The sequence below is a fragment of the Archocentrus centrarchus genome, chromosome 12 (assembly GCF_007364275.1).
Source record: "Archocentrus centrarchus isolate MPI-CPG fArcCen1 chromosome 12, fArcCen1, whole genome shotgun sequence".
NCBI lineage: Eukaryota > Metazoa > Chordata > Actinopteri > Cichliformes > Cichlidae > Archocentrus > Archocentrus centrarchus.
In genome coordinates, this window is record NC_044357.1 from 14,889,853 (window position 1) to 14,901,985 (window position 12,133).

Sequence of the window (12,133 nt, forward strand, 5' to 3'; positions counted from 1 at the left end):
ATGAATGTATGTGCCTTTCAGGCACTTTGATCCATAAGACTGGAAAAGAGCAGCAATATTAATACATTTTAGCCTATTTGAAGCCTGGAAAGAAAGCCAGCCGACTGCGTAAGTAAACAGACTTCTTAATATCACAGATCTATCATTAAGATGTAGTAGAATCTGATGGATTATATTATAATCAAATATTTCATTAAATTCATTTTTAAAAGACAGTTTTAGTTGTATTCTCTCAGCTGTAAGTAAAGAATAAATATAAAACCAGAACTCAAAATTGCTCAACAAATTGGTTGTAAAGCCATCAAGTACAAATACTGTACAGTAGGTGTTCTCTTTTAGGATCATATATTTATGCTTATAGAACAATAAAATAGTTGTAAAATAAAATGAATACATCAAATAATAAAGTTGTGTCTAAAAATAATTATTTCTTACTCATCATCAGGGAAACATGAAGACATTAGATGCCACCCAAAGATTTTAGACCCTCCTACTCTCTGCACAAGTAGGTCTGGGAGATGGTAATGATTGGCTAGTAGGTGGTGGTTTCATACCTGCTGATCTTTGATCGCAATCATAACCTACTCCAGAGTAGGTTAGGTTCACAGCATAAGTTGCTATGATGTTAAACCCCCAGGTGGAGGTGAACCATCTTTATAGAGCAGAAAACCCAGGATTTACCCTGAAGTTGCCTGGATAAGATGAAATCCTGCTTTCTAGTACAGGATTTAGGACTTCTGTTTATGACCTACATTAGAGGCTCGCCTTCTGTCATTTTCAGTCAGTTTCCTGACTCCTGCATTTGAGTCCTCACCCCTACACTGCACACACTGTGACCAAAATAAAAAAAAAAGACACCACCCTCCAAACTCTTTAACATTCCTACAAAAGCCACGTGCAAACTGGTGAATGTATGTAAAAGCTTGCGTAACAAATGGCCATTTATTTTGAGTGGTGTTATCATATCCTGTGATTGTTAAATCAAGATAAAGATTCCAAAAGAACCACGTTTCCAAAGTTTTAACAGGTTTCACTAATCTCGTGGAAAGCCTACAGTATACACGTTTGTTTCTGTTTGCTTTTAGAATGCTTATCAGATTCAGTTAAAACCCAGAGGAAACATTAATAGCATCAGTTACTACGGCTGAGCCAGTTCCAAGGCACTGCTGCTGTGTGTGCCGGGTGGTTGGCAGGGTTTACTGGGGCACTTCAGGTGATCATTACTGTTAGTCGCACCTGTGCTTTTCCTGCTCTGACATGTCAAAAGGTCCATTGTGAGAAAGGTCTATTAAACACGTGTAGTATTAACAGGTACTGACAGAAACAAAGACGGGAAGTCCTCAAAGATAATTAAGTCACTTCAGAATTTTCATGCTGTATATTGAGAGGGAAAAATTGATTTGAGAGTCTCATGTGGGTAGCTGACTGTGTTCAGCTTAATTGATTTCCAATCCTTCTCTCTGTATCAGCACACAGACTCACTGATATGTTGTATTAGCAAGAAATCAATATTTAGCACCTTATACATCAAAAAGAGGCCCAGGTCAAAGCTCTAAATCCAGGTTTAAACATCTTTGATTAAATCATTAGTTTAAATAGTTATGAACATTGATATAGAAATGTAAAAAAGTGTTACAATTTTTACAAATATAAGCATTAATACTACTCATCATAAGTCAATTAAGGTGAGAAAATAGTGACAGCAAGTGTATCATATTTAAAACATTCGTTTTTAGACCTCTACTTCATCACTGTGATTTTTTTTTTCCCTCAAAAACCTGATGTATACATTCAGACACATGCAGTGCTACTTTGAGAAATAAATTGCACACAAATGCTGGATGTAGCAAAAATGAAGCAAGATAAAACTCATATATGCAAAGAATTTATACAGTATATATATATATATATATATATATTTTTTTTTTTTTTTTTTTTTTTTTTAATTTGTTAGAAGGTTCAATGAAAATTGTTAAATAAAACCAGAATTTTCTGGAAATTATTTCATGGTTTAGGCTTTACAGGATTGATTTACAATGGTCAAAAAAAATTAAAAGAACACTCTGAAAACACATGAGATGTCAATGAGAAAAAAAAAACATACTGTATATCTATACTGATGTTGACTGGGTAATGTGTTAGGAATGAAAGGATACCACATTGTTAAATGAAAACAAAAATTATCAACCTACAGAGAGCTGAATTCAAAGACACCCCAAAAAATCAAAGTGGAAAAATTATGTGGCAGATTGGTCCATTTTGCCAAAATTTGACTGCAGCAATTCAAAATGGTACTCAGTAGTTTGTGTGACCTGCACATGCTTGTACTGTATGCATGCCTGACAACATCAGGGCATGCTCCTAATGAGATGACAGTTGGTGTCCTGGGGGGGGATCTCAGTCAGTCAGTCTGAGGTGCAACCTGGTGGTGCTGGATAATCAGGGACATTCACACCAGTGGCCTGCTGGAGGTCATTTTAAAGGGCTCTGGCAGTGCTCATCCTGTTCCTCACTGCACAAAGGAGCAGATACTGGTCCTGATGATGGCTCAATGACCTTCTATAGTTCTGTCCAGGTCTCCTAGAGTAACTGCCTCTACGAGGAGAATCTCCTCCATGCTCTTGAGACTGTGCTGGGAGACACAGCAAACCTTCTGGCAAAGGCATGTATTATTGTGCATTCCTGGATTAGTTGGACTACCTGTGCAACCTCTGTAGGGTCCAGGTATCACCTCATGCTACCAGTAGTGACACTGACCCTAGCCAAATGCAAAACTAGTGAAAAAACCGTCAGAAAAGATGAGGAGGGGAAAAAATGTCAGTGGGATCCACCAGTAAAACACCAAAGCAGCTGAAACTGATTAACAACCCCCTCTGCTACTCAGCTGAACAGATCAATATCAGTAGTACTCATATTAATAGTAGTAGTAGTAGTGATTCCTGTGAATTGCAGAGAGATGGACAGATGGACAACATCAAATTCTTCAAGCTTGATGTGCATTTTAACTTTTTCACCAAAAAAGGTTTCATCTATCATGATGTAAAGTGTAATGCTGGTGCATTTATTTGCCTTAGATTACCACAGCTATCGAAACCAGTGAATTATTTACAGTGTTCTCTGCCTACCAGAAAGTGAGATAAGAACCTCCTGGCCTCAACCCAGTGCAATAAACCCCTTATGTTTAATTGACCATTAGGAGTCAGGTTTTTAAACCGTCCCTTTTTACGTAAACAGCCGCCCTGATTAACTTTTGTTTTCTTTAGGGCTGATTTATCTCAGTTTGTTGTGATGTTTGTGATGATTAATTTTCTCTGCTGTGCTGAGGTTAGGGAAGTGAGAATGATCACAGGGTTGTGGTTCTCCTATGCAGGAACAGCAAGATGTTGATTCTTCTCCTTGAATACCTACTGCTGAAGTTCCCTTGTGCAAGACACTCATACCTGAGCATGCTGTTGACTCATGAGTAAAGTACTTCTGAGGTAGCATGGAAGAAGGGAGGAAAAGACTTATATGCAGTAAACCAAAAGAGAATTACTGGGATATTAAATATGCTCCTTTTTGTTTGTGTATGGTTGTTCTGCCTTTTCAGTGTTCACTGGGGCAAACGAAGGCCCAGGTTAGAGCTTTAAATCTAGGTTTAAGTCCTTTGAGCTCATCCTCATGAATAATTGAAAAACCCGCAATGGCAAGATGCCCCAGTTCGATCCCGAGCTAATGAATCTATCACTAATGACTCACTTGACATGGGTGGACCTGACATCTACCCAACAACACTTTAGCCTGACTCTGTTGGATTGAAGTGTTAGCTTTAGGTGTCAAAACTCCTTTTCTCTTGTCTACTGCGATTCACATTTCTCCAGAGGATGTGACAGGGAAAGCACAGTTATAAGTCTGTTGCTTTAAACTTGTGTTATTCTTGGAAATGACTAATAGCAGATTGAGAAACTGATAGGCTTTTACTGCATTTTAATCCCTGATCTGTTCGGATGGATTTATCTGGTTGTTACATTTCTCACTGTTAGATGAGTGTAAGTTGGCAGGTGGTAATTGCCGGTCATATTTTAGTGGCTTCTTCTCTGTCTTTTTGAAGTATTTCTTTCCACTGTCTTCACCTTACCCTGCACCTTACTCATGTGAGTATTGTGAGTCACTGAAGTTACTGAAGCAGCAAAATTTTTTAAACATTTTAATGATTCTTAAAGTACCTAGGTCATATGATTATTTTAAATGTTGACCAATAGATATTCCCCTTAACTAAGACTGATTTTTTTCATTTTCAAATGGAAAAGGTGACTGTGGCACTACTAGAGAGTCCATGCCCTTGAAGTAATTAGTCTTTCTTAGACAGACGTGGTGGTGGTGGAGCTTCCATAATTGGTCACGCCAGAAGGCACTTCTTATAGTGAGATGCTGTGTGCGGTTGGAACAAGAACTTGCTCTTAGCTGCTTTGTTCAAAACAGTTTTCTATCCTATCCTGTAGATGCACCATGTTCAATTATAGATACTATAGTCACACATGCAGCTCTTTACTTATGCCCAGCAGTGCCTGAGCTTATTCAAGAATGGGGGTTAAAGTGGATGTTCCAGCACCTTTAGTGAATACATAATTAAATCTGATCGGTGGAATAATACATAATACTGATGAGTGAGTTCATTTTTCATGCGATGTAGCCTGGCATTGCTTCCAGCTGACGGCATGGAGTAAAAAGAAAATAATGACATCCCACGGTCCTGCTTACACTCTCAACACATATTTCCTTCTCAGCCCTGTGATGCATTCATGGTGTAAATAAAGCTGTGGTCATGGAAATTTAGCATCCAGCTTGCGCTTCAGAAGCGTAACTAGCATAAACAGAGTAACGTGTTTTTTTTTTGTTTTTGTTTTTTTAATTGCAGGTCATTTCAAATGCAGCTCTTCATACAGCTCAACAAATATCACCAAACACACAAACTGTTTCTGTGCAGTTTGTATCACAGCATGTTTTGTTACAGCTAAGGCCCGCACAGTGTGTCAGACAGGCGAAGCCCTGGCAACCTTTATTTCAATTTAGTGCTAAACTGGTTAGTTTGCAGTATTGGGGTGAAGTTTATTCTAACGCTCTATGTTGGACTGGTACAGAGTAGCACGGTCAGTGTCAGGTTACAGTACATTGACCATGTAATCTAAATTTAAGGCTATGGTGGTGATTAGATTTACTCGCTGAATTCTACCTTTTATACTAGTTTTATAGTGTCTCAGAAATCATCCATGGTACCTCATGTAACATCTGCTTAGACCTTGTTGAATGCAGTTAGTTAAATCCAAAAAGAGCAGTGAATCTCAGAGAAGCAGCAGCACAGGTTTGCCTCTAATGCTGTCCACTGATGCTCACAATACAAATTATTCTGACTTAGTTTTAAGTGATTATTTTCCCACACTGCACTGCGACACACAATCTTAGGGTTCCCCAACCTGCCAAATCCCACCATAGGTCTCCAAAGTTAGTAAAGTTCAATCTTTAAACTCAGTTTAGGAGTTTACAGAAATAAATAAAAACAAAGGGAAAAATCTAGGGAAAAATAAGACAAATTGCATGGAGTTCAATACTTGAAAACAATCTCAGAGCAGGGGGGAGGACAGAAGTCTGCCAATACAGCGCGCATTAGAGGCAATCCACTCTGCATTAAATCAACCACTCTTACACAATACAAAACAGAAACAATATGCAAAGTGTAAGTACCACTAAAGTAAGCTTAAACCATGCACAGCAAAGGAGTGATCTGGTCGCTCCACTAAGCCCTGCCTTGGACAGGCTACGATCTCCCCTGAACTCCTGAGTCTGCTGAGGTCTAGGACAGAGGCAAAGGGTTGAACTAATACAATTTTTTAGTGGTTATGATAATTGCATTTTGATAGGATATTACCAGTAATAATGAATTCAGCTGAAGGTCTACTGCTGTAAACTAGCAAACCACATTACTTCCTGCTTCAGGCCTCTTGAGATTGATTATTATATGTGACTACATTATCAGTAATTATCAAGGCAGCTATTTGTGATGTTGAAAAACGTTATCTTCAACATACATGAGAGAGGGATTAATTACTGCAGCATGTAAAAAAGGTATCTGACCACAAAGAAACCAAATAATACTATTCTAGAAATGCGCACACTACTCTGAAAACATTGTTTCTAGTTGATTCTAGAGATGCTCCAACCAGTAACTGTATAAATGTTGCTTTCTGATTGTGAGTACTAAGTCTAGGCCCTCAAGCTTATTTTAACCTACCTGAGCAGGAAGCCAGCATAAATAAATGGTGGGTGAAGACAGCAGAGTGTAGGGCAAGGCAAAAGACTCCAATATTGTTTCTCAGGAGTTGTTCACAAAACTGGGGCTAGATGGTTGGTAAATACAGAGGTTACATTTGAAAGAGGATGTGAACCCAATCTCCATTTGTGGTTGGACAATTTAAGTTGTTTTGCTACATGATGGATATCCTTAATACCCCATTTACAGTATATGCTCATGACTGAAATTAACTTCTTTAAAAAAAAAAAATTATGTTCCCTTTTTCATCATGTTATCTGCTATAAAACTCTAACTGTTCTATGTGCCGTTGTTATTTTGAAGATTTTTCTACATCCATACTGCCTAGATATTCGGCCATCTAAATATTTGGAGACATATTTAGAACAAGAATTACTCCAAGAGAGCAGACTTCCACCAAGACAGCTCACTCTCTGGGCAGTATTACATTTAAGGGAATAATATTGTATTTTGTATATATATCCATTTTGTTTCCTTTGTTCTTTTTAAACATACTTTAAGAAGTTTTATATCATGTCACATTTGGGTTTTAATCTATGCTGTAAAATCACATTTCAGAGGTTTTTTTGAAACATATTTAGGCGATCTGTCAACAGCAAAGCTACTTAGCCAAGGGCAGAACTGACCCATTAAGCTGAAGCATAACCTTATTGAATGTCCAGAAGGTCATCAGTTGCTTGACAGTGAAATAACCAATCACAGCAGAAAAGAGCATCCCTTCAGCTGATCCAGTCTAGCACCAACCCGTAATAAGCTGCTTGGACAAATGACCTATGGGGTCATTCTTTAGCATGGCAACAAAGCTGTCAGTCTCTGTTTACAACACTGGGTGGGTTATGAAAATTGCTTTAATCTTTTCACTGGTATAAAACTATTTCCATTTTGATAATTAATCTCCCTGGCTTTAGAGGGGAAGTCCAGGCCTAAACTCACTGATGAATATCTGTCTCTGTTGCCCTCGTTAGGGCTGATCATACACAAGCCTGCAGAGTTTGGACCAAACATTTAGTAAATATAATTACCTTCTCTAAAAATATGCACAAGCTTGCATCGATGGGAAACCATTATGGTTTCTGTTCTAATGAATTTGACCACTTGATTCTGCACTACAAGCGCAAAGCTTAGTTGACACTTTTTTTGTGGCTAGTGGATACTCTGTAGGATAGTTTATGTTCTTTTTTTCTATTACCCACTGCTTTCATTTACAAGCTTGTAATAAATCTGCTTTGCAGGGTCAGACTTTAGTTAATGCTAAGCCAATCCACCCACTTATATCACATAGTCATGCATCACATGTGAAAAACCTTTGACAAAAAGCTATCAGTTACTACAGAAAGGTTCCGGCTGATAGGATAGAAACTGTCACTGTATATTACAGTCAGCAATTGCGGGAAGCTGGCAGCATCTGGACCATAAGGGGGCTTTCAAAAAAATGAGGCTTCACAGCTAGAGCATATAGTTGCTGAATTGATTTTAGCTTTTCACCTTTTATGGACTTTAAACCATGAGGTGAAAAGCTAAAATCTGTTTTTTGCCCTTGGTACTCACAGTGGTTTATGAGAAGGTAAGTCTAAAGTGTCACTAATCAAGAATGGTACAAAAGACACGTGCCTCTTCCAGTTCTCTGCTCTATGTGCTCCATGTGCTTTTCCAGCCATACAAAAGGTCCCCAAGCAGATATGCTGTGATGATAAAAACTGCAGAGTGCAGCGGCAACAGCAGTGCCGGACATGTGACTGAGGGCCCACCACACAGAGAGCGAGCTATATCATGACTGATCCGCCCAAACATTGCCTTAATTGAAGACGCTATTCCAGCTAGGCACATTGGCTTGACACAAGCATATGCACATACACAGATTCATATTTGTGCATGAATAAAAATAAACACTATACACAACAGGAGTTACACGCATACACGCATTTTTATTTATCTATTTTAGAAATTCTCCGTTTATTTGCTGTTGTTCACTGCGTTTATTTTGGTCTGCTGTTTTTTTTTTTACATGTTGCAAATGGAAATCCTTTGTACAGCGACACTAAAAGCCTGTCTACAGCATAATCTGACTTTACCATCACATTAACAACATAGGCAGCGTGACACGTGGTGAACAGCTGGTACTGCTCCCAGTCCACCCCCCTGTTCTCCCTGGCACCATCCGGTAGGTCATCTCTGTACATTCCCCCTGATTCATCTCATTATGCAATTCTGTCTCTTTTATCTTTTTGCTATAAATATACTTTATGGTGATTCCAGTTTTTTTTCCAACACAGATGTTGATTTATATCTGACATGCCTTCCCCAACAGCAGGTGCTAATTTTAAAAACAAATTTCATTGCAACTTCTCCTACAGCCTGTTCATGTATTTTATATGGTGCTATAATGTAGATAAGCACCTCTGCATGCACAATATAGAGTCATATACAAATACGTACATTTATTAATTAAACTTAACTTTAATTTCAAGAAATTGCAACCCTGTGTAAAGCCATCGTACTAATATATGGACACAAAGTGATGGTTCATGTATGGTCAAAATTATGAATCGGAACATGCATCGTATTAGCCAGGAATTAGAACTGTCTACAACTTAACTTAAACTTAACTTACTTTAATTTATTTAAAAAGGGACCATGGACAATATTAACATAAATGATACCATTTGATGCACTGTACCAGAGTTAGCTTAAAGCTAATTTGCATCTGCAGTCCCTTGGCAGGTTACAGACAAAGAATCTCAATAGAAGAATATCAAAAAAAAAAACACCCACCCACCCACACAGAACAACATCAGTGTTTACAAGTCTGTGAGTCTTTCAGCAAATATTTCAGTCTGTTTTTAAAACCGTTGATAGAACTACAGTTCTTAATGTTGTCGGGCAGAGTACTCCATTGAGTTGTGGCTTTCACAGTAAATGCTGATTGTCCAAAAGCAGAATAACGAAAGGGTACAACACAGTCTTTAGTTGAAGATATCCTTGTAGATTTTATGGATTCTCCTGCGCGAAAGTTAATAAAATGAAGCATTGGAGGAGGGGCCAAACCATTTAAAATCTTGAACACTAAACACATATTAGAAAATAATTTAAAAATTTCAAATGTCATTAAATGATGCCTCTCCAAAACCTTACAATGATGATATTGCATAGATTTTTTTGGCCATCGTTTTTAGAGTTTGTTTATAAAGAGACTCCAGTGGTTTAATAACTGTTTCCCCAGCTTGTCCCCAACATGTTATACAATGTGACATATGGGAAAGGATCATGGCATGCATGAAGGTCCTAGCAGCATCCATTGAAAGGCAGTCTCTAATGTGCCTGAAATTTATGAGATTGTATTTAATGGTCTTAGTCAGTTTCTTTATATTAGGCTTAAAACTAAGACTTGAATCAAGGATCATACCAAGATATTTAAACTCATTTATAATTTCAGTCTTTTCAATTTCAATCTTCAAACTGGCAAAATATGTTCCGCACATGCATAAGGATTTTTTTTTTACTGTGCTTTATTGCCTTAGACATAGATTCACTTTTCAGTAATAAATGAGGGAGGCTTTGCTGCTGCCTCTGAGCACAAGTGTTTCCCAGTTATAGCACTCCATGTCTCCACAGACACTGCTTTATCTCAGCGTGCATGTGGATTTGTGACTGTATAAACGTGCGTGCATTTCCACAGTGTATCCAGTAGCTGCTGTTACCTTCTACACCCTCCAGCATAAGAGTGTAATCCAAGAGCGAACACTTTGGTGTGATATGTCACCCTATAAATCCTCATTTTTGTATAGGGATAATTGTCTGTGTTGTCCTGTCTTTTTTGTGCATAAACTAGCTGAGTGCAGTCTGAGTATGAGGGGGTTTCTTATGGAAAGGTAGACAGAAGTGCTCGAGTTTACCAGCAACACCTCTTTCTGTCTGAAAACCAGGATGTGTTTACAAGTGCACGCACAGGGCATCCGACACTTCGTGTGTAATACTAGAACAGTGTCTAAAACACTCGCACTGGCAATGTTGGATAAGATTTGATCACAGGCTCCTCAAGTGCAAAGAAAGGACAATCCACCTGAGCTGAGACAAAATCACTGGGATTATTACCCCTAACAACCCAATGCTTTATGCATGTTGTATCATATATATACTTGCATGAATCCAGTGTTTGTCTATAAAACACTACAGTTTTTGTCGGACTAAACCATACAGTTTTATATGATATATTATATAACAGGCCTTGGAAAATTAGATTGCCATACACAGTAAACTAAATCAGCATTGGTGTAATGTCTTCTTCACTCACCTCTTTTCACCCTGTGTGTTTATACGCCACTCTGCATTTAATCATTAGTTATTATTAATCTCTGGCTCTGTTCCACAGTATGTCTTTTGTCCTGTATCCCTCCCTGCACCCCCAACCAGTTGCAGCAGATGACTGCCCCTCCCTGAGCCTGGTTCTGCCAGAGGTTTCTTCCTATTAAAATGGAGTTTTTCCTTCCCACAGCTGCCAAGTGCTTGCTCATAGGTGGATCGTTTGATTGTTGGGTTTTTCTCTGTATTATTATTCACCGTGTTTGTTCTTTATCTCGCTGAACATAAACAGGAATATCTCTGGTTGCACTTGCAGATTTATTGGTGTATGTTACTGTATACACCGGGCACGGTTCGTTGTATGATTAATATTGCAGTTAACCAAGGAGCTGGAGATAAATCACAGGCCCTGCTTAAAATATAATCTTCAAGCCTTTGATGTCAGCACAAATGTATACAAAGACTTTTATGTAGGTCAGTGTAGACAGTTGTGTTAATGCACTGTTTTGACTAACGGTGTTGCCGTATGAGTCGGTCTCGCGAGGTCGAGAGTAACGCGAGGTGTTAGGGGAACAGATATGCTAGGCGTTCTCCCCCATGACTTTTGTGGATTGTCTCCTAACAGCTTGGTATTAATAAATACTGAAACCTAGATCATACGCCTCTCTCGTGATTGACATGGTGTCAGAAGTGGGATATCCCTCGCTGTGACTGAGCCGGACGGAATTTCACAGACAACTCGGCACCAGGAAAGGAGGTGAATAAATCGCCGGAATGGCGGATGGATTCAGACGTCCCGATCCCCTCGTCTTTGACGGAAATGTAGCAGAAAACTGGCGTAAGTTTGAACGTGAATACGAAATATTTATCGCCGCTGCACACAGTGATAAGCCTGCCAAGACGAGAGCATACATACTCCTCAATCTGGCGGGACCGGAGGCTATAGAAAGGGAACAGTCATTCACATATGCACCCGCGGTCACAGATGGCGAAAACGTCATCACACAGGCGGAGTCCCGGGAGGATCCCGTCTGCCTGCTACGAAAATTTAGAGAAATATGTAACCCGGAAACAAACGTGATAATGGAGAGACACAATTTCAATTCTCGATGCCAAAAACCAGCAGAAACAGTTGAATCGTACGTAAGCACACTGAAAAACCTTGCCAAAACGTGCAACTTCGGCCAATTACAGGATGAACTTGTTAGAGACAGACTGGTCGTTGGAATATGTAATGACAGTGTCAGACGTTCCTTACTCAAAGAAACTGACCTCACGCTAGCAAAGGCTATACGTATCTGCCAAATAAGTGAGCTCACAGACCAACATACAAAAACCCTCTCTGCACCTAAATATGCGACAGCTGCCAGTGTGGATACCATGCAGATAAAACGCAGTAACAAACCCAAAGGCCAGTTGAAATTTAAAGCCAAACCGGAAAGTACACCGATCTCAAACTGCAGCTACTGCGGAGGCACACACCCTGCCCAACGCCACCAATGCCCGGCCTTTGGTCAGCAGTGTCAC